The sequence below is a fragment of the Pelophylax lessonae genome, assembly GCF_965119305.1.
Source record: "Pelophylax lessonae genome assembly, chromosome: 3".
NCBI classification, from domain to species: Eukaryota; Metazoa; Chordata; class Amphibia; order Anura; family Ranidae; genus Pelophylax; species Pelophylax lessonae.
This window is the reverse complement of record NC_138770.1, coordinates 14,967,753-14,994,942: the sequence shown is the minus strand read 5'-3', so window position 1 is coordinate 14,994,942 and position 27,190 is coordinate 14,967,753. Positions and strand designations below refer to the sequence as shown.

General features: G+C 46.0%; 2 protein-coding genes and 2 pseudogenes across 4 annotated transcripts in view; 2 read left to right on the top strand and 2 right to left on the bottom strand.

Annotated features, from left to right (window-relative positions):
* Positions 1-27,190, bottom strand: part of LOC309550227 (uncharacterized protein) — a 1,381,219-nt gene that overhangs the window by 129,525 nt on the left and 1,224,504 nt on the right.
* Positions 1-27,190, top strand: part of LOC309550746 (uncharacterized protein) — a 224,815-nt gene that overhangs the window by 4,176 nt on the left and 193,449 nt on the right. The gene's annotated exons all lie outside the window — the stretch shown is intronic.
* LOC309548735 lies at positions 1,220-26,091 on the bottom strand (annotated as a pseudogene). Its single transcript has 2 exons — positions 25,545-26,091; positions 1,220-2,043 (listed from the first exon to the last, which is right to left on the bottom strand). The product of its transcript is annotated as an uncharacterized misc_RNA (transcript).
* LOC309548734 overlaps positions 9,122-27,190 on the top strand; it is a 65,341-nt pseudogene continuing 47,272 nt past the window's right edge. The window contains exons 1-2 of the transcript in view: positions 9,122-9,242; positions 10,740-10,798. The product of the transcript in view is annotated as an uncharacterized misc_RNA (transcript). The remainder of the gene's footprint in view (positions 9,243-10,739; positions 10,799-27,190) is intronic.

Genomic DNA, 27,190 nt, shown 5'->3' with positions numbered 1-27,190 from the left:
AAGACTCGGCACAGAATATTGTACGAAGAGTTTTTATTGGACAAGATCAGAATAAGCGATTACCACACAGTAATGATATGAATAAAATAAAGCTTAAATCCTTTATAATAGATTTAACAAATGTGTCAAATGTATTAATAATCATACATTGGTTGGACCAATAAAAAGCCGGCTACTTCAAAAAATCAAAAAGGAGCAACAAAATGAAGCAACCAATAGAAAAGGTTTACCAGTGAAAGATAAATCCTGATTGGCTGCTGTGGGTTAATGCATGTTACAGTGATCTTTTTCCATCCAGTAGGTTAGATCTATATACATATTTATAAGTAGAACACAAAAAGAATAAAGCATTTCCCGTTAGGACCTCATGCAGTTCCATGATAGGCCATGTATTGTCATGATTTCCTGCCTGTTGCCTCATGTGAGGAGGGATCGGTAAAGCTATACAGCTGAGTCATGATTTTACCACCCCCTTAAGCTTAAATGGCAGCCGGATGGGGAGGTACACATGGCACTGCAATTTGCGGCTGCTGCAAACCTCACACCCCCCGGTCACATTGGGCAATGCTCTTCAACTGAATGGGGTTGTGCCGCAACAGCCCCGATGCATACGGTTGCGGCGTACTGGCGTGGGCTTTACAGGGTTAACATAAGGGTTCCCAGCTGCCTGCCAACCCCACAGCGGGTCAGAGGGTGATGCGTGTGTAAACCAACCCCGAGTGGACTGTGGTGGTTTCACATTTGTTTATGGACTAAACAGTTCCACATGTTACAATGCAGCGTCCATTTCCCGTAGTGCCAGCAGGGGGTGCACTCAGATGTTTCATTATATTTCCTTTATTTTTACACTTTCCCACACTCTGAACATGAAAATGGAGCCTCTAATATAAGTGTAAATTCTTTGCTGTTTGAAGCGTACATAAGGAGTGAAACATTTCCCGCACTCTGAACATGAAATAGGACGCTCGCCCATATGAACTTTCTGGTTTCTAAGAAATAAATCTTTGTTTGGAAAAGATTTCCCGCACTCGTAACATTAAAAAGGACGCTCACCTGTGTATAAGTAGGTGTTCTTTCTTAGTAAAAACATTTCCCGCACTCTGCACAAGATTAGACGCTCGCCTGTATGAACTTTCTTGTGTCTAACAAGTAAACATTTGAGCGCAAAACATTTCCCGCACTCTGAACATGAATAGAGAGGATCACCTGTGTGTATTCTCTAAAGACTAAGAAGGTTTATTTTATTATTAAAACATTTCCCGCACTCTAAACATGAATAGGGACACTCACCTGTGTGTTTTCTCTGATGCCTATTAAGGACTCCTTTACTATTAAAACATTTATCGCACTCTGAACATGAATAGGGAAGCTCATCTGTGTGTATTCTTTGATGGCTAAGAAGGTTTATTTTATTAAAACACTTCCCGCACTCTGAACATTAACAGGGAAGCTCACCCCTGTGAATTCTCTGGTGACGAAGAAGGTCTGCTTTGTGACTAAAACATTTCCCGCACTCTGAACATGAATAGGGACGCTCCCCTGTGTGTATTCTCTGGTGCCGAAAAAGGTCTGCTTTGTGACTAAAACATTTCCCGCACTCTGAACATGAATAGGGACGCTCAGCTGTGTGTATTCTTTGATGGCGAAGAAGGTTTCCTTTATGATTAAAACATTTCCCGCACTCTGAACATGAATAGGGATGCTCCCCTGCATGAATTTTCTGGTGCGGAAGAAGGTATCTTTTTTGACTAAAACATTTCCCGCACTCTAAACATGAAAAAGGTCGCTCCCCTGTGTGTATTGTCTGATGGCTAAGAAGGCTTACTTTCTGATTAAAACATTTCCCACACTCTGAACATGAATAGGGACGCTCCCCTGTGTGAATTCTCTGGTGCCTAAGAAGGCATATTTTTTGACTAAAACATTTCCCGCACTCTGAACATGAATAGAGACGCTCACCTTTGTGTATTCTCTGATGGCTAAGAAGGCTTTTTTTGTGTTTAAAACATTTCCCGCACTCTGAACATGAGAATGAATTCTCTCCTGTATGGTGTAAAGAAGATTCCCTGAGATGAGATGGTTTCCCGCACCCGTCGGCACTGTCAGATATTAGAGGACTATGTGAAGTATCAGGAGATTCCAATGATCTCCTCCAATGGTGAGGTCTGTCATGTATATTATGAGGAACGGGATTTACTTCTGGAGAAGATGCCATGTCATTATCTTCTGTAGTCACATCTTCCTCCGATGTCCTTCTATTCCCACCACAGAGTCCGTCTGTCAGAAGACAAGAAAAATTACCAAGAGTTTTCCACACTCATATACACTGCTCAACACTTTATAATCAGAGTATAGCATCAAGTCAGGGAAACTCCTGGGATATTCATCTGCTCAGTCAAGTAGCAGAGGGGGTTGTTACCAACAGGTGCACTAGATGGGCAACAATGAGACAACCTCCAAAACAGGAATGGTTTTACAGGTGGAGGCCACTGACATATTCCCTACTCATCTTTTCTGAGTGTTTGTCACTTGTTTTGCATTTGGCTGGGGTCAGTGTCACTACTGGTAGCATGAGGCCATACCTGGACCCTATAGAGGTTGCACAGGCAGTCCAACTCCTCCAGGATGACATCAATACGTCCCATTGCCAGAAGGTTTGCTGTGTCTCCCAGCACAGTCTCAGGAGCATGGAGGAGATTCCAGGAGACAGGCAGTTACTCTAGGAGAGCTGGACAGGGCCGTAGAAGGTCCTTAACCCATCAGCAGGACCGGTATCTGCTCCTCTGTGCAAGGAGGACCAGGATGAGCGCTGTCAGAGCCCTACAAAATGACCTCCAGCAGGACACTGGTGTGAATGTCTCTGACCAAACAATCAGAAACAGACTTCATGAGGGTGGCCTGAGGGCCCGACGTCCTCTAGTGGTCCCTGCGCTCACTGCCCGGTACTGTGGAGCTGGATTGGCATTTGCCATTGAACACCAGAATTGGCAGCTCCACCACTGGCACCCTGTGCTTTTCACAGATGAGAGCAGAGTTCACCCTGAGCACATGTGACAGACGTGAAAGGGTCTGGAGAAGCCGTGGAGAACATTATGCTGCCTGTAGCATCGTTCAGCATGACCGGTTGGGTGGTGGGTCAGTGATGGTCTGGGGAGGCGTATCCATGGAGGGACGCACAGACCTCTACAGGATAGACAATGGCACCCTGACTGCCATTAGATATCGGGATGAAATCTTAGGACCCATTGTCAGACCCTACGCTGGTGCAGTGATGCCCTGGTCCAGATCTGGGAAGAAATACCCCAGGACACCATCCGTCGTCTCATTAGGAGCATGCCCTGACATTGTCAGGCATGCATACAAACACGTGGAGGGGCCATACACACTACTGAGGACCATTCTGAGGTCCTGCAATGACATTTCACCAAAATGGACTCGCCTGCTGCATCATTTTTTCACTTTGATTTTCGGGGTGTCTTTGAGTTCAGCCCTCTGTAGGGTGATAATTTTCATTTCCATCAAATGATGTGGCATCCTTTCCTTCCTAACACATTACCCAGTCTATACCAGTATACCTGTAGATCCTAATACATTACCCAATCCATACCAGTATAAATCCTAGCACATTACCCAGTCCATACCAGTATAGATCCTAACACATTACTCAGTCCATACCAGTATAGATCCTAACATATTACCCAGTCCATACCAGTATAGATCCTAACACATTACTCAGTACATACCAGTACAGATCCTAACATATTACCCAGTCCATACCAGTATAGATCCTAACACATTACCCAGTCCATACCAGTATAGATCCTAACACATTATCCAGTCTATACCAGTATAGATCCTAACACATTACCCAGTCTATACCAGTATAGATCCTAACACATTACCCAGTCCATACCAGTATAGATATCCATCATGATATTTTTCCCCATCGAGATCTGATGTGTTTTCAAAGTGTTCCTTTCATTCTTTGGAGCAATGTATGTTGGTTGAGCATTTTAAAGTTTAAAAAGAGATCGGTGGTGGAACTGGGTGCAATCACAACACCAAACTATGACAACTAACCAGATCAATGATACCACCCAACCAAACATCACTAAGTAAGCTTTAACCCATTATTGCATAATTACCCGAGGTGATATCTGGAGAAGTTTCTTCCTCTTTAACTGCGTCCATCATCCCAACCTCCTCTGTAAAATGCTGATCACCCCTCACATACATCTTTTCCTTTATAACCCCAATTTGTACATTTATCAGATCTTCATCCTAAACAGACTTGTATAAAGTACTCGAAATTTCTACTTGAGTAAAAGTACAAGTGCTTGATCAAAAAGTGACTTGAGTAGAAGTAGAAGTGCTTGCAGAAAAAGTTACTTAAGTAGAAGTACTAAAGTATTCAACATTTTTTTTACTTAAGTATTGCAAGTAGTTTTTTCAAAAAATTTGCTACTTAAGTACTAAAAGTAAAAAGTACCAGTAGTTTTGAAAAAAAAATTCTACTCAAGTACTGAAAGTAGAAGTACAAGTACTGTGTTATGTAGTTATTAAAGAAAGAAGTCAAAAGTTTGAACATCATATTGTTTTTTATTATTTCAAATGATTTATTCAAATGATTAACCTGTGTTTGTTAGTAGTTTATTGATGCACTTTAAGCGCTGTAGCACCATTTATTTGTTTGTTTTATATTTTCTTTTTATTGGAAAGATTTGGTATAGCAGCTTTTATTATACACAGCCTTTATTTTCGTATGCGCTGATTTACAAATGACATTATACACATTTTTTTGAGCTTTATGCAACCTGCCATCTACTGTTCTGGCAGTGGTAATTTTTATAATAGTAACGAGTAACTATGCAGCACAAAAAAAAAATATCGGAGTAGAAGTATTGAAATCATCGAAAAAATGTAGTGAAGTAAAAGTAGAAGTAGGAGAAAAAAATTCTACTCTAGGAAAGTACAGATACCGCATTTCGGTACTTAAGTACAGTACTTAAGTAGTTCTACTTCGTTACTATACATCTCTGATCCTAAACCAACAAAATGGGAGAAATAATATTAAATACAAAATAATAATAATAGAAGAATGATATCTCTTAGGGCTTGGGATCACTTTCCTACATTCTCATTCACCTGATGATGGTGGGGGATGGTGTGATCTTCCTGTGTGGAATCCCGGGAATACAGAGGACGGGGACATCTCTCTGGTGGATTTCTGTAACTGGATGACTCCACCATGGTGTCCTGGTACTGCTTTCTGTGACCATTTGGAAACTCTGCCTCCTCCATTACAAAATCCTCATCATCCTCCTCTTTTATCTCTTCTTCAATGTTAACCTGTGTGGAATCTCGGGAATACGGAGGACGGGGACATCTCTCTGGTGGGTTCCCATTACTGGATCCATCTGTAGGAAACACACACACTGACTGAATACATTGTTTCTATGTGTTTATCAGATGATGGGGGATCTAGGTGGATCCTCCGTACTGCTCTCTCCTTTACAATAAAGTCTCCTCTTACCCGGTGATGTGAGGGGCGGCTGATTCTCCATCATGACGTCCTTGTAGAGATCCTTGTGTCCTTCTAAATACTCCCACTCCTCCATGGAGAAATAGACAGTGACATCCCGACACCTTATAGGAACCTGACACACACAATGATACAGTCACCATCCAGACACATCCCTTGTCTGTTACTGGATAATGTCCCAGAATTCCCAGCACCGTTCACCTCTCCTGTCAGCAGTTCCATTATCTTCTTGGTGACTTCTAGAATCTTCTGCATGTTGTGTCTCTCAGGTTTTAGGGAGTCACATGGAGGCACTGTGATGGTCATATGATCACCTGACTTCAGAAGAGGAAATCTCTGTATTGAGGAACCAATAGGAATATCATGTTAGAATCCCAGAATCCTCCTCACCTCTCTGGTAGGGTCTGTGTTTTATTAATAGAGATAAGAGTGATGTCATGTGACCTCCCAGAATCCTCCTCACCTCTCTGGTCAGCAGGTAGATGATCTCCAGGGTGAGGTTTAGTATCTTCTCAGTCATGTGACTCCGGTCCTCCTCCGTCCTCATTGGTGCCGTCATCTATGAAGGTTTCCCTGTAGACAGATAATATTGATAACAGAGAATTATCTGGATTGGTATTGGTTGTACAATAATAGGATGAGGATATCAGGAGGTAATATGAAGGTCGGTATTTTTTTAAGCACTATGGTCCCAGTGAGAAAATATTTAATCTGGACAGTTAATGCCCCGTACACACGTGCAGATTATCTGAAGACTTTTGTCTGCAGACTTACCAAAACCATATAATATGAGGTCAAATCTAAACACTTTCAATTTGTATGCAATCCGGCAGGCCCTTGCACTACATAGAAAAGGTAAATCTGAAGACAAAAGTCTTCAGATAATCTGCACGTGTGTACGGGGCATTAGTGTTTTCTATGATCCTTGGGGTTTGGGATTCTAGTACAAATTTGGCCACCTGGATCACAAGTTACATTCTTTATGTTGGGTGTGAGATGAGGAGGAGATCCAGGAATCAGGATAAAGGTCAGGACAAGCAACAGACGAGGGCATCCAAGAGATGAAGCCGGGGTCACTACACAGAAAATCAATCCAAGGAAACAACAGGCAGGACGAGGAATAGCAAGAAGGAGCTCAGAGACAAATGAGAATATTGCTCAGCCAATGGGAGATTATCTCAGCATGACTTACATAATGAAGGCGATGAGGGGGAGGGGAGGAAGTCAACTTAAGGTGATCATAGATACATGGAAATTCAGCTGGTTCAGCAGGGATCGGTCACATTTCCATCCATGTGTGGTCACTGCCGGATAAAAGGACTCTCCCATCCCCCTCCAATGTGTGGATGGGGAATGAGTGTAGCTTTTTTTACTCATCCTGCTGGCTGAACGATAAAACTGAACCATGTATGGCCGGATTTGGAAGCAAGATATATTATTCATCAACTGATCCCCCAGAAGGGGTTAATCTAGGTTTCCACACTATATATGTGTGTATCATCATCTGCTGGAGGTAAAAGACGTCACAGGACAGACATGACGGGGGAGAGGGGTTACTGGGTGTAAATAGAAAATAAGATCTTATTACCTCCTCTGCTGCCTCTTCCAGCAACGTCTCTTCTCTCTATGTCTTCCCGACTCACCTCTCACCCGGAACTTCCTGTCTGTACCTGACATCACTTCCTGTCTATATTCCATAGAGACTTCCTGTCTGGGTAGAAGTGAGATCACCACCTTGTGGAGCTCAGAGCAACTGCAGCTCTGAGAAACGTCTGGTAGTGTGAACACAGCCTTGTGCTATGTGTGTATGTACTGTATATCCTTATAGATGGGTCATCTCCACTCCCACCAAGGGGGAGAGAAATATATTACTGCTCGGGGGGGGGGGGGAGACATTTTGGCAACTTTGATTTGGCAGTAAAATTGATCACAGATTTAGTCATGTAGATGTAGAACATCTGTTACATGGATACAAAGAACCCCAGCCGAGAGTAAAGGGTGGAAATGGCTCCTGATCCCCAGATTTGGGAAATTATGTCACCAATATAAATGGGAAAAAACTGCGCTATGTGTAACAACTCAAATACCTACAAAAATAACTTCCACCGGACTGCTGCTGTAACAAAGGTAAGTATTCCCTTTATCAACTAGAAGAGCATTATGTGTCACAGCGCTGTCCTATTGTGTGTGCACATAAATTATCACAAATACACTAAAATATGTGGCTACATTCATATATAAAGTGCTAGGGGCTCAAAATAATATTCTCTGCAGACCTACTGCTTCCGCATTACACCTACTTCATTATTCTTATAATCTTTGCTGCTATATTAAATAAACTAAAAATCTGTGAAATTTCATGTAATCATACAATATTTTGTGCTCAATATAATGTTCTCTGCAAGTTCCACTTTCTACTTCAGTGAACTTATTTTGTTAATATAAATTCACAAATGAATGAAAAGTTGATAAGGTGTGAAAGTTCTCCGTGCTCCAAACTGTGCCAGCTGTAGTGTAGCCACGCCTTCTTCCACCTCTTACACACGTGATGGTGAGGGCGCCCCCTTAGTAGTGCTTCCCCACTCACCAGAGCAATATGACTCCCAGCTTTTCAGCTACCAGAGTCACAAACATCCTTCACACTCTCCTCACCTCCGATGGCAAAGGAACTGGATCCTCCTCGCTCACTCCTGCAAGTCTGCTGCGCTTTCTGTCAGTCTCCCTCCTAGACTCGGCTTCCTCCTCCAACCGCTGTTCCAGCAGGAGCTCCGCCTCTTCATACACACTCAGGGAGGAGAGAAAGGGGAAGGATATACAGTACATACACACTAGTGATGTCCAGTTCATGAACGACTCGGTAGGAAACAGTTCAATATTCAGTGAAGGAGAGCTGCTCTGGGCTGATGGTAATATGATCCTGGAGTGAGGAGCTCAGCTCCTCCCTCTAACCAATCAGCGTCTCCCAGGCCAGCACACTGAAGGACTGGCCAGAAACACAAGCTTGTATTGAACCGTTCAGGGAGAAGAGTCGAATCATTCAGTAGTTCAGTACACGAGTTACTGAGTCAAAAGAATCTAAACCTATGAGTCGGTCTCTGTTAGCACAGTACACTAAGAACCGTTCATCACCAGCACATACAGCTGTATACATGAAAAGCAGGTTTCTGTGCATGTGAACTGCATTCTGATGGGCAAACTTCACAGTTAACTTTGCCAGCTATCAGATTTGTCCAGTTTTTACAGCGCATGCATAGCAATAAAAGTCTAATTTTATTACTGTGGCCGAAGTACCCGCACACAGTAATAAAATCTGATCGTTATTCCTGTGCATAATCTGTAAAAACTGGTCAAATCTGATAGCTGGCAATGTTAACTGTGAAGTTTGCCCATCAGAATGCAGTTCACATGCACAGAAACCTGCTTTAAATATATACAGCTGTCACCTGAAGTCCTGAACGTGATAATGCTGGCTAATCTGAAAAAGTGTATTGTGTCTGACATACCGTAGGCTTGAGACAGCTCTGAGGAGCCAAGAAGGAGTTAAATCAAAGAAAACATCCCCAGAGAGCTGCCAAACGTATGAGTCACTCTTCTCATTCAGCTCATTTGAATAGAGTTGAGTCGGAGCTTCAGTTCACCTGCTTGTCAGTAGACTCAGCAAGTGAACCGAAGATTCGATTCAATGAATCGGTTAATTTCAGTGAGTGACTCAAAATGAACCGATTCATTTCAAAGAGTCGAACTTCCCATCACTAATACACACATAGCACATGGCCGTGTTCACACTATGAGAGGTTTCTCAGGGCTGCAGTTCCTCTGAGCTCCACAAAGTGGTGATCTCTCTTCTACCCAGACAGGAAGTCTCTATGGAATACAGACAGGAAGTCTCTATGGAATACAGACAGGAAGTGATGTTAGGTAAAGAGGACATTCCATAGAACGTAGAGGGAGACACTGCAGGAATTGGCGGCAGAGGAGGTAATAAGTAGATTAACCCCTTCAAGGGGATCAGTTGATGATTAATATATCTTGCTTCCAAAGCTGACCACACATGGATGGAAATGTGATCGATCCCTGCTAAACCAGCTGAATTTCCATGTATCTATGGTCACCTCCCCTCCCCCTTATCTCCTTCATTATGTAAGTCATGCTGAGATAATCTCCCATTGGCTGAGCAATATTCTCATTTGTCTCTGAGCTCCTTCTTGCTATTCCTCGTCCTGCCTGTTGTTTCCTTGGATAGATTTTCTGTGTAGTGACCCCGGCTTCATCTCTTGGATGCGCTCGTCTGTTGCTTGTCCTGACCTTTATCCTGATTCCTGGATCTCCTCCTCATCTCTCCTCCATATTCTCTTACACAGCTTTTCTCCACACCTGCAGTGACCCTGGGGGGTGGAAACTTGGCACCAGCATGCAGCAAAATCCATCCCCACCATTCAGAGCTCTGGAGAAAATTGTCTGCTATTTACACTCCGTTCCTCCGCACGTCACCTGATCACATGAGAGCTTATTTCACACTCCTGACAGATCTCTGTATGGTAAAGGTCAAAGTTCACTCTTCATTTTAGGAGAAGTGGGAGGCACCCAGGAACAATGATTGGTTTGCACAGGATCCTCATATAGAGGGCCCCTCAAATCTCCCCATCTAAATGTCCCTCCATTCAGAGTCTATATGTCCTATGACATCACACTGACCTCACAGCTCCTCCCCCCAATGTCCATCCATCTGGCTTTTTTTTTCTCATGCTCTTAGGATGTAGGTTGTCCCTTGGCATCCTCATTAGCAAAGTGGATCTATTGGTCCTGTGTTGTATGTAATGATGTCAGAATGCCTGAAACAAGCTTTTAACCTGCGTAGTGTGGGGGTCCTGTGTTGGTAAACTATACCTCAGCCTGAGGTGGGGCTTTAATCAAATGGAAACCCGAATGGTGGGGTGAGGAGGATTCTGGGAATTTCATTTGATTTTACTATTTGTGTTCAGATCTAGAGTTTTCCTCCTGTGAAGTCTGGAGATCATATGACCATCACATTGCCTCCACCTCCCCCCCTGATAGAATAGAGAAATACAAAGAAGATTCTAGAAGTCACCAGAGAGATCATGGAGGAGAGGTGAGCGGTGCTGGGAATTCTGGGACATTATCCAGTAACAGACAAGGGATGTGTCTGGATGGTGACTGTATCATTGTGTGTGTCAAGTTCCTATAAGGTGTCAGGATGTCACTGTCTATTTCTCCATGGAGGAGTGGGAGTATTTAGAAGGACACAAGGATCTCTACAAGGACGTCATGATGGAGAAGCAGCCACCCCTCACATCACCGGGTAAGAGGAGACTTTATTGTAAAGGAGAGAGCAGTACGGAGGCTCCACCTAGATCCACCATCATCTGATAAACACATAGAAACAATGTATTCAGTCAGTGTGTGTGTTTCCTACAGATGGATCCAGTAATGGGAACCCACCAGAGAGATGTCCCCGTCCTCTGTATTCCCGGGATTCCACACAGGAAGGTCACACCATCCCTCACCATCATCAGGTAGATGAGGAACAATCACTGATAGTATCATTAGGATCTGTACATTATCTGCATTGTTACCATTGATGTTATTTTTATTATATATTCAGATTGGAAACCTGAGAGATTCTAAAGTTGAGGTCAAAGAAGAGATAAAAGAGGAGGATGACGAGGATGGGGTGATGGAGGAGTCAGAGTTTCCAAAAGGACACAAAGATCTGTACCAGGAAACCACGGAGGAGTCATCAAGCTACAGGAACCCACCAGAGAGATGTCCCCGTCCTCTGTATTCCCGGGAATCCACACAGGAAGGTCACACCATCCCCCACCATCATCAGGTAGATGATGGTCAATGATTGGTAGTTCTAATTTATATACAGTATATATGTTATAAGAAATGTTTTATTATATATTCAGAGAGCAATCCTCGGGGATGATAATATTGATGTTAAAGAAGAGTATAAAGAGGATAAGGAGTATGGAGTGATGGAGGAGTTTTCAGAAGGACACAAGGATATGATGGAGCCACCTAATACCAGAAACCCACCAGTGAGATGTCCCCGTCCTCTGTATTCCCAGGATTCCACACAGGAAGGTCACACCATCCCTCACTGTTATAAGGTTGGTGAGACAGAGATTATAAAACACAGACTCATGGAGACCATGTGTGGATTTTTTTGTGATGTCACAATAATAAATCTTATATTTTACAGATGATATTCTCTTTCATTTTCTTGGTTTAGAGTGGAGATCCAATCGATATAGAATTTGAGGTGAAAGCAGAAGAAGAAGAAGAAGAAGAGAAGTATGTGAGAGATGATCAGCAGTCTATGGAGGAGGATGGAATAACGGGGACATTTATAGAGGAGGACACTCCTACAGAGATCAGTAGAGGTGGGTCATTAATAGTGTTGAGCGAACACGGACTGTATTATTCGTGTTCGTACCGAATAATTGGATTTTTGTTACCCGAACATGGACCCGAAAACTTTACTGTATGTTCGGGTTTAAAATCCGTGTTCGGTCATTTTATTTCTGGGTTTGTATGTATTGGCGCGCTTTTAATGGCGGGCTTTCAACAGCCAATCAACAAGCAGTTAACTGGTGTGCTTTAAGCCATCCCAGCCATGCCTACAAATGTATTAGTAGCTGTGATTGGCCATCTGAAGCATGTGACCAAGTCTTTATAAGTTCGAGACCGAGCGCCACTGCGTCATTCTGCTGTAGTACAGGGACAGAGCACACATCATACGTGCTGGCTGCTGATTAGGGACAGACAGTCATAAATTATATTGTGTCCAAAAATAATTCAGAATCAGGGACAGGTCAGAGTGCTGCAGGCAGGGCGAGTTGTTAGGGCATTTTAGGGTGAGGCTGGAGATAGGCAGGGTCAGTGTTCTACAATCGATTTTGCTGTGTGGGGGGGGGTTTGCAGTGCCGACAGTGACCGATCTTATTGATCATTTTAGGGCGAGGCTGGAGATAGGCAGGGTCAGTGGTCCACATCGATTTTGCTGTGTGTGGGGTGGTGTGAACACAATCTTTTTGCCCGCTGAGGAGGAGGGATAATACACTGCTGTGTTCACATGTGCTATTATTGAGTGATTTCAAAATTTATACACTTTTTTTCTATTCCACTATTCAATATACACCCTTTTGGGTTAAAAAAATTAAATTGTGGCATAGTTTGTACTAATCTATTTAAAAATTACAAACTTAAAGGGGAATTTTCTTTTTTTTTCCCTCCATAGCCTGCAGCAGAGCTGACTGATATAAGACACTGCTGTTCACATGTGCTATTGAAAAATCACCAATTTTATATCATATTTTCTATTCCGCTATTCAATCTACACCCTTGGGGTAAAAACTATTAAATTGCGGGATAGTCTGTATCGGTACGTGTGAGATACACCTTTCCAATTTTTGGGGCGCATCTCATACTGCCGAGGATTGCAGGGTGCTTCAGTCTGCCTCCTGCCTGTTCCGAACTCCTCCTACTCCTCATTCTGCCTTTGGGGGTACAAAAAATAGTAATTTGGGCCTAGTCTGGGTCTGTACGTGTGAGATACATACACCTTTTGATATCATATTTTCTATTGCAGGGTGCTTCATTTTGCCTCCTGTTCGGACCTCCTCCTACTCCTCATCCTCATCCTGCCTTTAGGGTACAAAAAATTGTAATCGGGGCCTAGTCTGTGTTTGTACGTGTGAGATACACCACCGTTTTGTAAAATTTTTCCTATTCCGCTATTCAATATACACCCTGTTTGAGTGTAAAAAATTAAATTACGGCATGGTGTGTATCGGTACATGTGAGATACACCTTTTTAAATTTGTTTGGCGCATCTCCTTCCACCGCCGAGGATTGCAGGGTGCTTCAGTTTGCCTCCTTTTCCCAACTCCTCCTACTCCTCTTCCTCATCCTGCCTTTAGGGTACAAAAAATTGTAATCGGGGCCTAGTCTGTGTTTGTACGTGTGAGATACACTGTATTATAAAAATGTTTCTATTCCGCTATTCAATATACACCCTTTTGGAGTGTAAAAAATTAAATTACGGCATAGTCTGTATCGGTACATGTGAGATACACCTTTTTAAATTTGTTTGGCGCATCTCCTTCCACCGCCAAGGATTGCAGGGCGCTTCAGTTTGCCTCCTGTTCCGAACTCCTCCTACTCCTCTTCCTCATCCTCCCTTTAGGGTACAAAAAAATTTAATCGGGGCCTATTCTGTGTTTGTACGTGTGAGATACACCGTTTTTTATCCTTTTTTCTATTCCGCTATTCAATATACACCCTTTTGGGGTAAAAAAAATAAAATTGCGGCATAGTTTGCATATTTGACTGTGAGATACACCCGTGCGATACTGTTGTTGTTTTGTTCCGCTATTCAATAAACACCTTTCTAGGGCAAGATCATAAATTACAGAAATATGAGGAGACCGTCAAATAAGGGCCGTGGCCTGGGTCGTGGTGCTGCTGGTAGAGCTCCTGTTGCAAGAAGAGGACGTGGTCGATCTGTGCCAGCTATACGCACAAGTGAAACACCTTTCTCAAATGTAAATAGGCGACAGAACCTGCAGCAGTATTTGGTAGGGCATCATGCGCCTCTAGAAGTGATGAGGCCAGAAGAAGTACAGGCGATAGTAGATTGGGTTGCTGACAGTGCCTCCAGTTCCTTCACATTGTCTCCCACCCAGTCTACTGCAGAAAGTTCAGAGTTGGCACCTGCAGCCAATGTCCAACCGTCTTTCACCTCACCCCCTCCTTGCAATTCAGGCAAGCAGTCTGAGCCCCAAGTCATGCAGCAGTCTCTTCTTCTTTTTGATGACTCTGTCAGCAGGGTTTCCCAGGGCCATCCACCTAGCCCTGCCCCAGAAGTGGAAGAGATTGAGTGCAGCGATGCCCAACCACTTATTTCTCAAGATGAGTACATAGAAGGACCATCGCAGCACGTCTCCGATGATGACGAAACGCAGGTGCCAACTGCTGCGGCATTCAGAATTGTGGAGACCGACAAGGAGGGCAGGGGTGAATACTGGGTGGAAGATGATGTGGAGGACGATGAGGTCCTCGACCCCAAATGGAATGAAGGTCATGCAGGTGACCTGAGTAGTTTGGAGGAAGAGGCAGTGGTCGCACAGAGCCACCAGCACAGCAGAAGAGGGAGCAGGGTGCAGAAGCGGAGCGGCCGTGCCCTAGACACTACGCCTGCTACTGCCCAACGCAGCAAGGGAACGAGCGCACCAAAGCGAGCTCAAAGGAGTTCTCTAGCGTGGAAGTTCTTCAGAAAATGTGCTGATGACAGGACACGAGTGGTTTGCACCCTGTGCAATCAGAGCCTGAAGCGAGGCATAAACCTTCTCAACCTGAGCACAACCTGCATGATCAGGCATCTAAGTGCAAAGCACGAGCTGCAGTGGAGTAGACACCTTCAAAACCAAGAAAGGTCTCTGGCTCCTCCTGCTTCCTCTTCTGCTGCAGTCTCGGCCTCTCCATCCACATCTGTAGTGATACCGGCACCTGCCACCCCGCAAACAGACGATCTGTCAGCAACACCACCACCTGGGTCACCAACCATCTCCACAATGTCCAGTGGAAGCGTTCAGTTTTCCATCTCCCAAACACTTCAGAGGAAGAGGAAGTACCCCCCTACCCACCCGCGATCCCTGGCCCTGAATGCCAGCATTTCAAAATTCTTGGCCTTTGAAATGCTGTCATTCCGTCTGGTGGAGACGCACAGTTTTAAAAGCCTTATGTCGGTGGCTGTCCCACAGTACGTCGTGCCCAGCCGCCACTACTTTTCCAGGCAAGCCATCCCTTCCCTGCACAACCAAGTGGGGGAAAAAATTAGGTTTGCACTGCGCAACACCATCTGTGCCAAGGTCCACCTAACTACCGATACGTGGACCAGTAAGCTTGGTCAGGGGTGTTATATCTCCCTAACGGCACACTGGGTAAATGCAGTGGCGGATGGGCCTGAGGCAGATAGCAATTTGGCGCATGTCCTTCCACCACCGAGGATTGCAGGGCGCTTCAGTTTGCCTCCTGTTCCTAACTCCTCCTACTCTGCTTCCTCATCCTCTACCGCCTCCTCATCCGGTCAGTGTAACACCTTCACCACCAACTTCAGCACGGCCAGGGGTAAACGACAGCAGGCAGTTTTAAAACTTGCCTGTTTGGGGGAAAAACCACACACCGCGCAGGAGTTGTGGAGGAGCATGGAACAGCAGACAAATGAGTGGTTGCTGCCAGCGAGCCTCAAGCCCGGCCTGGTGGTGTACGATAACGGGCGAAATCTCATAGCAGCTCTGGGCCTAGCCGGTTTGACGCACATCCCTTGCCTGGTGCATGTGCTGAATTTGGTGGTGCAGAGGTTCCTTAAAAATTACCCCGATATGTCAGAGCTGCTACAGAAAGTGCGGGCCATCAGTGCGCACTTTCGGCGTTCTCACCCTGCTGCTGCTCGCCTGTCAGCGCTGCAGCATAACTTCAGCCTTCCCGCTCACCGCCTCATATGTGACGTGCCCACAAGGTGGAACTCCACCTTGCACATGCTGGAAAGACTGTGCGAGCAGCAGCAGGCCATAGTGGAGTTTCAGCTGCAGCACGCACGCGTGAGTCGCTCTGCAGAACAGCACCTCTTCACCACCAATAACTGGGCCTCCATGCGAGACCTGTGTGCCTTGTTGCGCTGTTTTGAGTACTCCACCAACATGGCCAGTGCCGATGACGCCGTTGTCAGCTTAACTATCCCACTTCTATGCCTCCTTCAAAAAATGATTCGGGCGATGATGGAAGAGGATGTGGCACAGGAGGAGGAGGATGAATAGGTAACATTTCCAAGGCTTTCAGGGCAGTCATTCGCAAGTGGCTCCGAGGGTGGGTTCCTGCACCCACAAACGCCAGGGACACAATTGTCCAGCAGGGGCACAGTTCTGGAGGATATGGAGGAGGAGATGGAACCATGTTCACAGCAGGGTGGCACCCAGGCCAGCTCATGGCCATCACTGGTGCGTGGCTGGGGGGATACAGAGGACACGGACGATACACCTCCCACAGAGGACGACCTTTCGTTGCCTCTGGGCAGCCTGGCACACATGAGCGATTACATGCTGCAGTGTCTCCACAACGACCGCCGAGTTGCCCACATTCTAACTTGTGCTGATTACTGGGTGGCCACGCTGCTGGATCCCCGTTACAAGGACAACGTACCGTCCTTAATTCACTCACTGGAGCGCGATCGCAAGATGCGCGAGTACAAGCGCACGCTGGTAGACGCGATGCTGCTGGCATTCCCACCTGACAGCGGGGCCACAGTGGAAGCACAAGGCCAAGGCAGAGGAGGAGGAGGAGGAAGAGGTCGCCAACGCAACCAGGGCACCGCCAGCACCTCAGAAGGCAGGGTTAGCATGGCCGAAATGTGGAAAAGCTTTGTCAGCACGCCACAACAAACAGCAGCACCAGCAGCTCATATGGAACGTCTTAGCAGGAGGCAGCATTTCACCAACATGGTGGAGCAGTATGTGTGCACACGCCTACATGTAGTGAATGACGGGTCTGCCCCCTTCAACTTCTGGGTCTCCAAATTGGGCACATGGCCTGAGCTTGCCCTTTACGCCTTGGAGGTGCCCTGCAGCCAGTGTATTATCTGAACGTGTATTTAGCACGGCTGGGGGCGTTATCACAGACAAGCGCAGCCGCCTGTCCAGAGACAATGTGGACAAGCTCACGTTCATTAAAATGAACCAGGCATGGATCCCACAGGACTTTTCCGTACCTTGTGCAGAATAGAGATGGATACCGACCTTACCCAGCCATTGTTCTATTTTTGATCTTTCTCACTCTTTTGGGGTGTACCCTCATTTAAAATGACTGAAAAAAAGCAGTGTTGGCTACCTTGTCCTCCTCCACCGCCGCTTCCACCTACAGCGCCCATAGGTGTGCGCAGCCTATTGCATTAGGGTGTGCACCCCAAAGTTTAAATACACATGCATGTGTTTGCCTACATGTATATGGCCCCGGTACATTACTCTCCCTGCTGGCAAAGTGAAATAGAAGTGTGTGGCACTTCTCTTATGGCAGAGCAGGTCCGAGGGAGATATTTCCCATCTCCTCACTGGCAAACAGAGCGATAATGCTAATGTGCCCTAGGTGATTAGGGTGTACCCAGGCACACCCGGCACACCCTGTGCGCACGCCTATGACACCGCTACATCCACCACCACCTCAACCTCCCTCCTACTCCATATGGGCCTCATCCTTCACAGATGAAGAACATTGTTTTATTTTTCAGTTTTTTTTTTTGTTGTTTTAAGTTATTTCCCTATCCACATTCATTTGCAGAGCACTTGCCATGCTCTTAACTACGTTTTGCTGCCATTTGCAGCACTCTAGCCCTTTCCATTGGTGTTTTAGAGCCATTTTAGTGCCTGAAAGTTCGGGTCCCCATTGACTTCAATGGGGTTCGGTGTCCGGGAAAAGTTCGGAAAAAGTCCGGGACACTGACCCAGACTTTTTTTTCAGGTTCGGCCGAACCCGCCGAACACGGACATCCAGGTGTCCGCTCAACTGTAGTCATTAACACTAAATACATTCCTCCACCCATACTGTGCACTGATTGGTCCAGAGTGGGGCGGGGACTGGGTGATATCAGCCTGTAATATCTTGGTCACTTACATGAGCTGTGTTCCCCGTCCTGTATTCCTGTATTTCTCTCAGATAATCTTCCTTCTCTGTGCTGCAGACACAATTTATGTCTCTAGACTGGATTTATGGAGATTCTGGGATTCGGCTGGCAAAAAAAATGTGCATGATATAGGCACCTAGGTTATGAGTTTTGGGCCTTCTGCCCCATGCCTGAGTCTAATGTCATGTTCCAAACAAATGAGGAGGAGATACTGTACACCACATGAAAGGTCCATCTCCATTCCTCAATATAACGTCATATTCCAAACAATAAAATTGTAATAATTTCAATAGCATTATTACTTAGTGATGTTTGGTTGGGTAAGGTTGTATCATTGATCCATGTCAGATCTCTTTTTTTTTTTTTTTTCAATTCTTTTATTTGTATGAAAGACAACTTCCAGGCATAATAAACAGTAACATTCCTTATAGAACATATGCTGAGACAGTGTATTACAACATTGAAGACAATTCAGTCATAAGGTTGAGATCTACATCGGTCGTAGAATAAGAGGTGTTCTACAATTCCTCTAATGGGAGGAGTTATGCAGGACTAGAAAGTACCCGGAGTTGTCCGTTTCAGTTTTGCATAACGTATAGAAGAAGGAAGGAGTAAAGTGAATAAGTAGTGGAAAGAGAGAGGGAAGTAAAAGAAACCTAGAGAGAGGCAGAAGAGGATAAGTAGGTGGGATGAGTGGGGAAGGGGTAAGGAGGTGTGGAGGGGGGGGGGGGGTTAGGAGGGTTAGCATTGGTAAAGCTATGGCCCTACATCAGCAATACTTTCCACCAATATTTTAGAGCTCCCCCAAACTCAACATAAGGTCTCTTTAGTATTGCCACCCTTAATTACAGAGCAGCCTTCATCAGAGAGGACAAATATATTCCATTATAAATAAAACGTGATGCGCCAGAAGTGCACAAAATTAATTGAAGTGACCGTATAAACAATACAGTGTCCAAGTATACAATTCAAAAAATGCCGTGTTCAAAAGATGCCGTGCTCAAAAGCAATGTGTTCAAGTGTCCATATATCAACTAGAAAGCCTTGATCCCGTGAGAGATAATAATAAACACCAGTGTGTTGAATCCCTTCACCAGAAAGATTGGCCTCTCATCTCAATATATGACCCAAAACGGGCCGGCATTAGCCTATATGGGGATAATGGACTTCAGGGATGACTCTCCAGCCTCCGGAGGTGAAAGGCTGGAGAGTCATCCCTGGAGTCCATTATCAACATTTAGGCTAATCCCGGCCTGTTTTGGGTCATATATTGAGATGAGAGGCCAATCTTTCTGGTGAAGGGATTCAACACACTGGTGTTTATTATTATCTCTCACGGGATCAAGGCTTTCTAGTTGATATATGGACACTTGAACACATTGCTTTTGAGCACGGCATCTTTTGAACACGGCATTTTTTGAATTGTAAACTTGGACACTGTATTGTTTATACGGTCACTTCAATTATTTTGTGCACTTCTGGCACATCACGTTTTATTTATATTACTTTGATTGTGAGGTGAGGACACGATTAGTGTATGCTGCCGGTCATTTTCATGCACATTGATTGCTGATATATATTTTGATGCACATTGATTTTTATGCACATTGAATTTATCATCATTGCACTTGGTTTTGCTCTGATAGTTTATTGTTTAAATATATTCCCTTGACCCCAGGTTTTGGTATATCGTTCGTGTTGGGGACATGTCGAGAGAACAAGGTTTTCCATTCTATTTATTTCTTTGAGCCACATGCCAACAGTCAGGGCCTGTGGGTTTTTCCATTTAAGAGGGATGCACATTTTAGCAGCATTTAGAAGGTGACAAATGACAGAATTTTTATAGGTCTGGACCGGGATGTTAAAGGCATGGAGAAGGAAGAGAGCAGGGTCATTGGGGAGGGGTCGGTTTATAAACCTCTGAGACTTTTCATGTACTGTCTTCCAGAACTCCACTAGTTTAGGACACAACCAAAAATCATGTAGGAGTGTCCCCTGGCCCTTCCTGGTATCTCCAGCACTGATCAGAGAGTGTGGGGAAGAATCTGCTCAACCTTGACGGCGTGTGGTACCACCTTGTTAGGAGTTTGAAGTTGGTTTCTTGTATTTACGTGCAGATGGATGATGTAAATGTAAATGGAATGATGTGATTTTGTTGGTCTGGATTAAAGTTACAGTCTAAATCCCATGCCTCTTAGCTAAGAATGGGGGTTGGTAAGTCCCCTGGGGTGTGATCGGTAATGCATAGGTCGTGGATAATACCTGTGTCAGTATTCCGTCTTGAGAGCAATGTTCTTCGAAGGGTGTAAGTTGTGTGTTGCGTTCACTGGGAGGTGGCAATGAGTTTAAAAAATTATGGAGTTGCAATGCCCTCCAGAAATCTAGACGGTAGGGTCCCGAGGAATCCATGAGGTCTTTGGGTGCAGGCCAACTAGATGATGTGGAAAAATGGGAGGCTTGGAAATAGCCTGACTCCATCAAGGTCCTGAATGTTTTATCTTGGTAGCCCGGGGTAAACTGGGGATTCCCCAGTATGGGTGTCAGTGGCGAGTGCGTCGGGGAAAGTGAAAGTTGTGTGAATAATTTAGAGCAGGTTCTTATCATGTGACCTATGAGGGGATGGCGTCTTATGGAGTCTGGTACTGAATGATGGCACGATGGAGCTCTATGGAGGGGTATGTCGCATTGGGCCTGTTCTAGTCTGGGCCAAAGCTTCGCTTCACCATGACGACACCAGTCTGAGTTTCCCCAATTGTGTAGCCTGATAGTACTTGCATAAGTCCAGCACTGCCAGTCCACCTAGTCGTTTAGGAAGCAAGAGCAGTCTCCTACATAGCCTAGGTCGCTTATGTGCCCAGATAAAATCCACTAGTAGGGTGTCATCTTGTTTAAAGTATTGTGAAGAGATGAATATTGGAAGTGCTTGAAAGAGGTATAGGAACTTAGGGAGTATGCAGATTTTAATAACGTTGCATCTTCCAAACCATGAATGGAGGCCAGAATTCAATTTATCTTATAGAATGTGGACTTTTGTTTAGGAGGGGGAGAAAGTTGAGCGTGAAGATGGGTGAAAATTTTGGGTGGTATGAGAGTGCCCAGATATTTCAGCGCTGAGTTCGTCCATTTTAGCCTAAAATTCAATCGCAGTTGGTGGAGGAGGGGGTTTGATAAGCCTACTCCCCTAGCTTCAGATTTAGTAAAGTTGATATTTAGATTGGACAGAGTGCCATATGCCTCAAACTCATGAAGAAGATTCGGTAGAGAAATTATGGGATTCATGAGGGAAAATAACATGTCGTCTGGAAACGCTGATATTTTCTGCTGGGTCACCCCAACAGTCATGCCTGAGATATCCAGGTGGAGGCGTATTCTACATAAAAAGGTTTCTAGTGATAATGCGAAGAGTAAGGGTGACAGGGGGCACCCCTATCTTGTCCCACTCGTAATTGTGAAGTAATCCGATAAGATACCGTTCACCTTAACCTGGGCGGCAGGGGCAGAATAGATCTGGGAGATCCAGTTTAGCATGGTGTTGCCCTAAGTAGTAAGGGGCAGGGGGGGGGGGGGTATGAAGATAATGGAGATAAAAAGAGGGGAGGCAAAGATGGTATGAGAGAGGAAGAAAGGAAAGCCAGGCAAGCAAAGAATATGAGAGAGTGAAAGAGAAGGGGGCAATCCCACAGAGAGAGGCCGCAATTTACTAAGAGATGGCAAAAAAAATGCTAAGACACTCACCAGCAAGGAGCCGGATGATTGAGCGTGCGCCTATGTGGGGTTGTGGTTGGAAAGAGCCAAGGGACGGGCCCCCGATCCCCCCCCCCCCCCCCGGCCCGGCAGCCTTCTTGAATAAATGAAGAATGGTATAAAAGGTGTAGCCCTGCCCCCTAGAGGACTGCTGAATTTTCACACTTTAAGGATTCCCTTGGGTTACCCGTAGCAACTGCTTGCAGAACTTGCAGAAATCTTAACACTTTATGTTCTTGGCTCAGTCAATGATCAGTCTAGGGTTAGTTGTTTTTGTGGTTTTATTTCATATTGGGATAGGAGAAGGGATGAGTGGGATACTCCAACTGATGAACTATTCACAATTCAGAGGACTTCTAGCTTGAGAATGCGGCAAGGCCGCTACTTCATCCTGCCACTTGAATGAAGCTGAGGTAAGTGTTCCTATTTGTGTTTCTCCTCAGGGTACTCCCCCAGTACCCCCTTTCTCTGTACTAGCTGACACCCGTCCACTGACTATAAACTCCGGAGTGGTCCCCTTCTTGGGCAGACCCCTGGGCAAGATCCTCTGTACTCACGATACAGTTTTTCCAGATTCTCGCAGTGCCCCAACTCCTCCAGTCAGCTCTCCTGGACCTCTGGGTTCAGCTCCTCTCCACTGGTTCACCAGGCTGACTGCCTGTAACCATCACCCACTGCTGCAGAAGAGGAGGCAGCCACCACCCTCCTTCTGGGACTTTGCTTCCCGCCAAAAGACCTCTACCTCATGTGCCCCTGGCTTTTTATACCCTACCGCACAATTCACCAAGACAACCCATCTGTGCCAATCCCTGGAGCTGTATCAAAAGCCTGTATGTTATTGGCCAGGTTTCCTCCAGCATCCAATGTGCCTCCCCATTGGATCAGCTGGGGACACTCCCTTAGACCAGATGAATCACACACCGGGCACACTGAGCAGACCTAACTCACAGATCCTGCTCCCTGATAAGCAGAGTGCAATATAGAATTTACCTGCTGCTCCTCTGATAGGCAGACAGAGCCAAAACTATACTCAATCTCTAGCACCTGACTAGGAGGGTGCTACATCCACCCCCCACCAAACGAGCCATGTCCTCACTGGCTCTGGGGCAGCCGCCCCCTACAAAAATTTCCTACAAAAATAAAAAGAAAAATATAGATATGCTGTACAAATATTCACAAAAATTAATGCACCCCCCATCAAACAAAACTCTGCTTGAGTGGGTAACATGTCAACCTGACTAACTAGCTAACTATAACATTCACTTTTCAAAAATGGAGGGCCTTGTCAGACCCGGACATCCCGTGCAAGCCTGCAAAGGAAGAATTAAAGGTTAACACTTCCAACATTTGCATATTAATAACATTCTACCTAATGTAGTGAGAATGCCCTCTCCTCAGAGGCGACCTTCTCACCCAAGATCCCTAGCTACACATCCTGGCAGATATCACCTCCGGTAGGCTTGACTAGGCGTTCAGCTCCACTCCTGTACAGGTGACAACCAAACCCTGTCAAGCTAACTATCTACCTTCTAGCCACAATGAGTGACTGAAACAGACACAGTCCCTTTACCACCCGGGCACTGACTCTTCTTCCATTTCAGCCACGCCCACAATTTTCTGAAAGACATGTGGAGTCCATCCGACTGATGCTCACAGTGTCCCTCACACCTGTAGCACCGAGGCTACATGTCTTCTTAAGGACAAGGTATTTGCTGGAGCCTGAGCAACCTGTCTGACTTGTGGGTGTTAACAGTCTCTTCAGGGGCCCCTGGCACTAGGGCACCCCCCACCGAAGACACCTTAGGCCACTACCCGTTCTCCCTGGGTAGCAACCCAACAAAGTTCCATTACTGGCCCGTTGGCCCAATAGAATCTTCACAAGGCATCTTTGTAAACAGTGTCTCTTTGCAAAGAATTCTCCTCTTCAGCCCGATGACCTAACTACTCCACAGAGTGTCCTTTTATCTTGAGGTGTTACATGATCCTGGCCCGATGGCCCAAAGGGTCTCCTTTTTAGCACAGTTATAGTATCACAAGAGTCCTCCTTTAGTAAGGGTCTCTTCTTTTTTAAAGTTGGAGGGTTGGCCCTCTTTAGTGGAACCACTCAGCAGTGGTAATTGTAGATTTCCCAATCCCTTTTGCAAGGATGGAAGGGAAAGGGGTATTGGAAATAGGGCTTGGGCCCTAGCAACAATGATAAAACTTGAAACATCACTGTACACTTTACAATCGGGCTCTCCGGCCCCTCTTCTTCAGTAAGCAAGTAAGCAAACTCAGGCTAGCCAGCCTCACTAAACTCAGCATCCTGTGTCCTTAGTAATAGTAGTCAGGATGTGGGATTCAATATACTCCAACAGTGCTGCGCCAGACAGAATAATGTGCATAAACACAAATCATAAAAATCACAGTGCATAAATCACCATGCCTTCAATGACAGTGCTAAATAAAGTCCTTGGATAGTGCAAATTATATATTGTGCAAATAAATGTGACAGAAACAGTCCATCATATAGATCCCATAAGGAAGCTTGTGATATACACCTCCGTGACCGTGTAGACACCCCCACCACCAGCTAGAATGGCCTCTCACCTCACTCTTTGACCCAAGAGTCACCCTGGGTCTTACACAGCTGTCCCCACACTGGGGTATGCGGATGATGGTCCCCAAAGGAAGTGCTTTCAGGTTCCAGGCTCCACTCTCATTCGGTCAGGGGCACCATGAGCAGACCCCATCTAGGGGGAGCAGGGCAGTCAGCATGCATGCATAGTGTCTCACCAGGGTCTCAGCTCTCAATAGATCCCCGCGCAGGCAGCACACACCAAAAGCTCCCTGAGGATTCGCACAACTTTTCCCTCTGAGTCTTTTACATGGATGGACCATGCCTGGCCAGATCCGTCTGGGCGGTGAACCTCCACTCCGTCTATATCGATGGGCCGCCCAAAGTTCCATTTAGCCTTTACAGATTGGAAGGTTTTCCATAACTCCGGCTTTGACTGGTTGCGGTGGAGTTTTGGGATGTAAAGGAAGTCCCACACAGCCTCATCACACCAAGCCTCTCTCCTGGCCTCAATCTCCCTTGGAGCATAAGGATAATCATATCCATATTCTAAGGCCACCTTCCTATGTATCAGCCGTTGTAGTCTGGAGAACCTGGGGAGGGTTTGTCTGTTGCCTCTCCCAGGTGGGGAATACAGGGTCTCCTCCTTAATGATGAGAGATGCATAGGCCTCATTTTGTTCCTGAGCCCGGGCATAGGTCCGAGGAGGGGATAGATCTGGGACCTGGTTAGAGTAGGCCACACAGAACCCCAGATTCTTAGCACATTGTCCACGTATTACAGAATTTCTAGTCTCCTCATCAGGAACACTTGGACTGGCCGAACTGTTCCGTTCATTCAACCCCCCCAGTCCCACTCGGTTTCTTCCTCTGATTTACAGACATCGATCCCCTCCTCCAAGGATCTGTAGCGATGCTGGAAACTAGGAGACCCCACATAAATGACCCCGGCCTCTTCCTCGCTGCTCACACTCACAGCCCTGGTCACCGCAGGCCATTGACTCCCCTTTGCCTTTGTTGGAGCAGACCTGGTGTCTGCCACTGCAGTCTTCTGTACATCAGGTGGCCGCTCCCCGGCCCTCACTACCTGCATGCACACAGCCTCGGAAGTACAGGTTTCTCTCGTGTGGCACACTGTAGCACTGGCAGATGTTACTGAGCCCAGTTCCATCAGCACCCTGAGCACTCCTCTTCCTCTGCCCACGAAGAGTCCTGATTCAGAGGCCAACAGAGCACGAGTGACCCCGGTCTCCCATGTCACATTCAGTCTCCTGGGCTGACCTTCACTCTTCTCCGCCCGCTTCAGTAGATTGCCACAGTGCCCGCACTGGCCACACACTTGCATCCGCATGGTAACATTCAGGCATTGACTACATACCAGGCCCAAGTGTTCCACGCCTACTCCGGTACACAACGCCAGTCTTCCATCGGGCACCAATTGCACCCCAGTGTCCCACAGGGTCGAAGTCGACATTCCGGCCTGCTCTGCAGGATCTCCGCCAACACGTGGGATAGCCTCCGCACTCCAGCTCACTCTGGCACTCGCCATCTTGCTTCTCCACACACGTGTCTCCCTCTCAGCTACACACGAAAGTGGAAGTAATTTATAGACTTCCTTCCTCTTACCAGATTGGCTGTGCGTGGGCGGTGTTTCCGCCCACAACTCCAGATTAGCTGATTCTTTGGCGGTGGCTCCTTCTGCTAGTCAGATCTCTCCAGCGCACGCTTTCCCACGCGGTACAGTAACCTTTTCATTGCCGCTCCAACTCAGCTCAGCCAGCATGAAAGTCACTGTAAAGCAGATCGTAGTCTTCAATCCGCACGCATCCGCCATCCTTGTCTGTACCTGGGCCTCAGTTGCACCTCCATCTCTCCAGGCCAACTGACCCCCCTTTGCTATTTAGGAGAATTGTCCCGCTGTCAGACATTGGATGGCCGACATTCCTCTTCATAGCATTTGTACCGACAACTCTTCCCATACTATCTTTGAAAAGTGTCCCGCTGTCATTAGTTGCACGGTCAACAATTTTCTGTATAGCACTGGCACAAACATGGCCCCCGTCACACCGATCCACGTGCCCTGGGCCTTCATTTTCTCCTTCCGCACTTGCACCATTCACTGTTAAGCAGACGCAGACCTTTTGTACAGCGTGATGCAACTCTCCTTCTCTAACTCTCCTGCACATTTCTTGAGAGAACAGATTACAGTCCCAACAAAAGTCCATCCGTTGCCGCTGGCAACAACCACTTTGAACTCGACTCTTCATCCCACTCTCCCTAACTCCTGTAGGATGAGTCCTAGGAATGAATAAACAGGAGGGAACGGGATAAGGCGCAGGCCAAGGAGATGTTGGGGGAGTGGGTGGAGTCAGTGAGATGTTGGGGGAGTGGGTGGGGTCAGTGAGATGTTGGGGGAGTGGGTGGAGTCATTGAGATGTTGGGGGAGTGGGTGGAGTCAGTGAGATGTTGGGGGAGTGGGTGGAGTCAGTGGAGGTGGGGAATGGAAACATGCAGGAGTGACTATATATGAAGGTTACGATCGCTGTGTCTATGACTGTACAAAGCGGAAATATTGTGTACCGAATGGAATGGACTTTTCTTTCTTTATAATAAAACTTTTTCTGATTTAAAAGAAAAAAACACTCAGA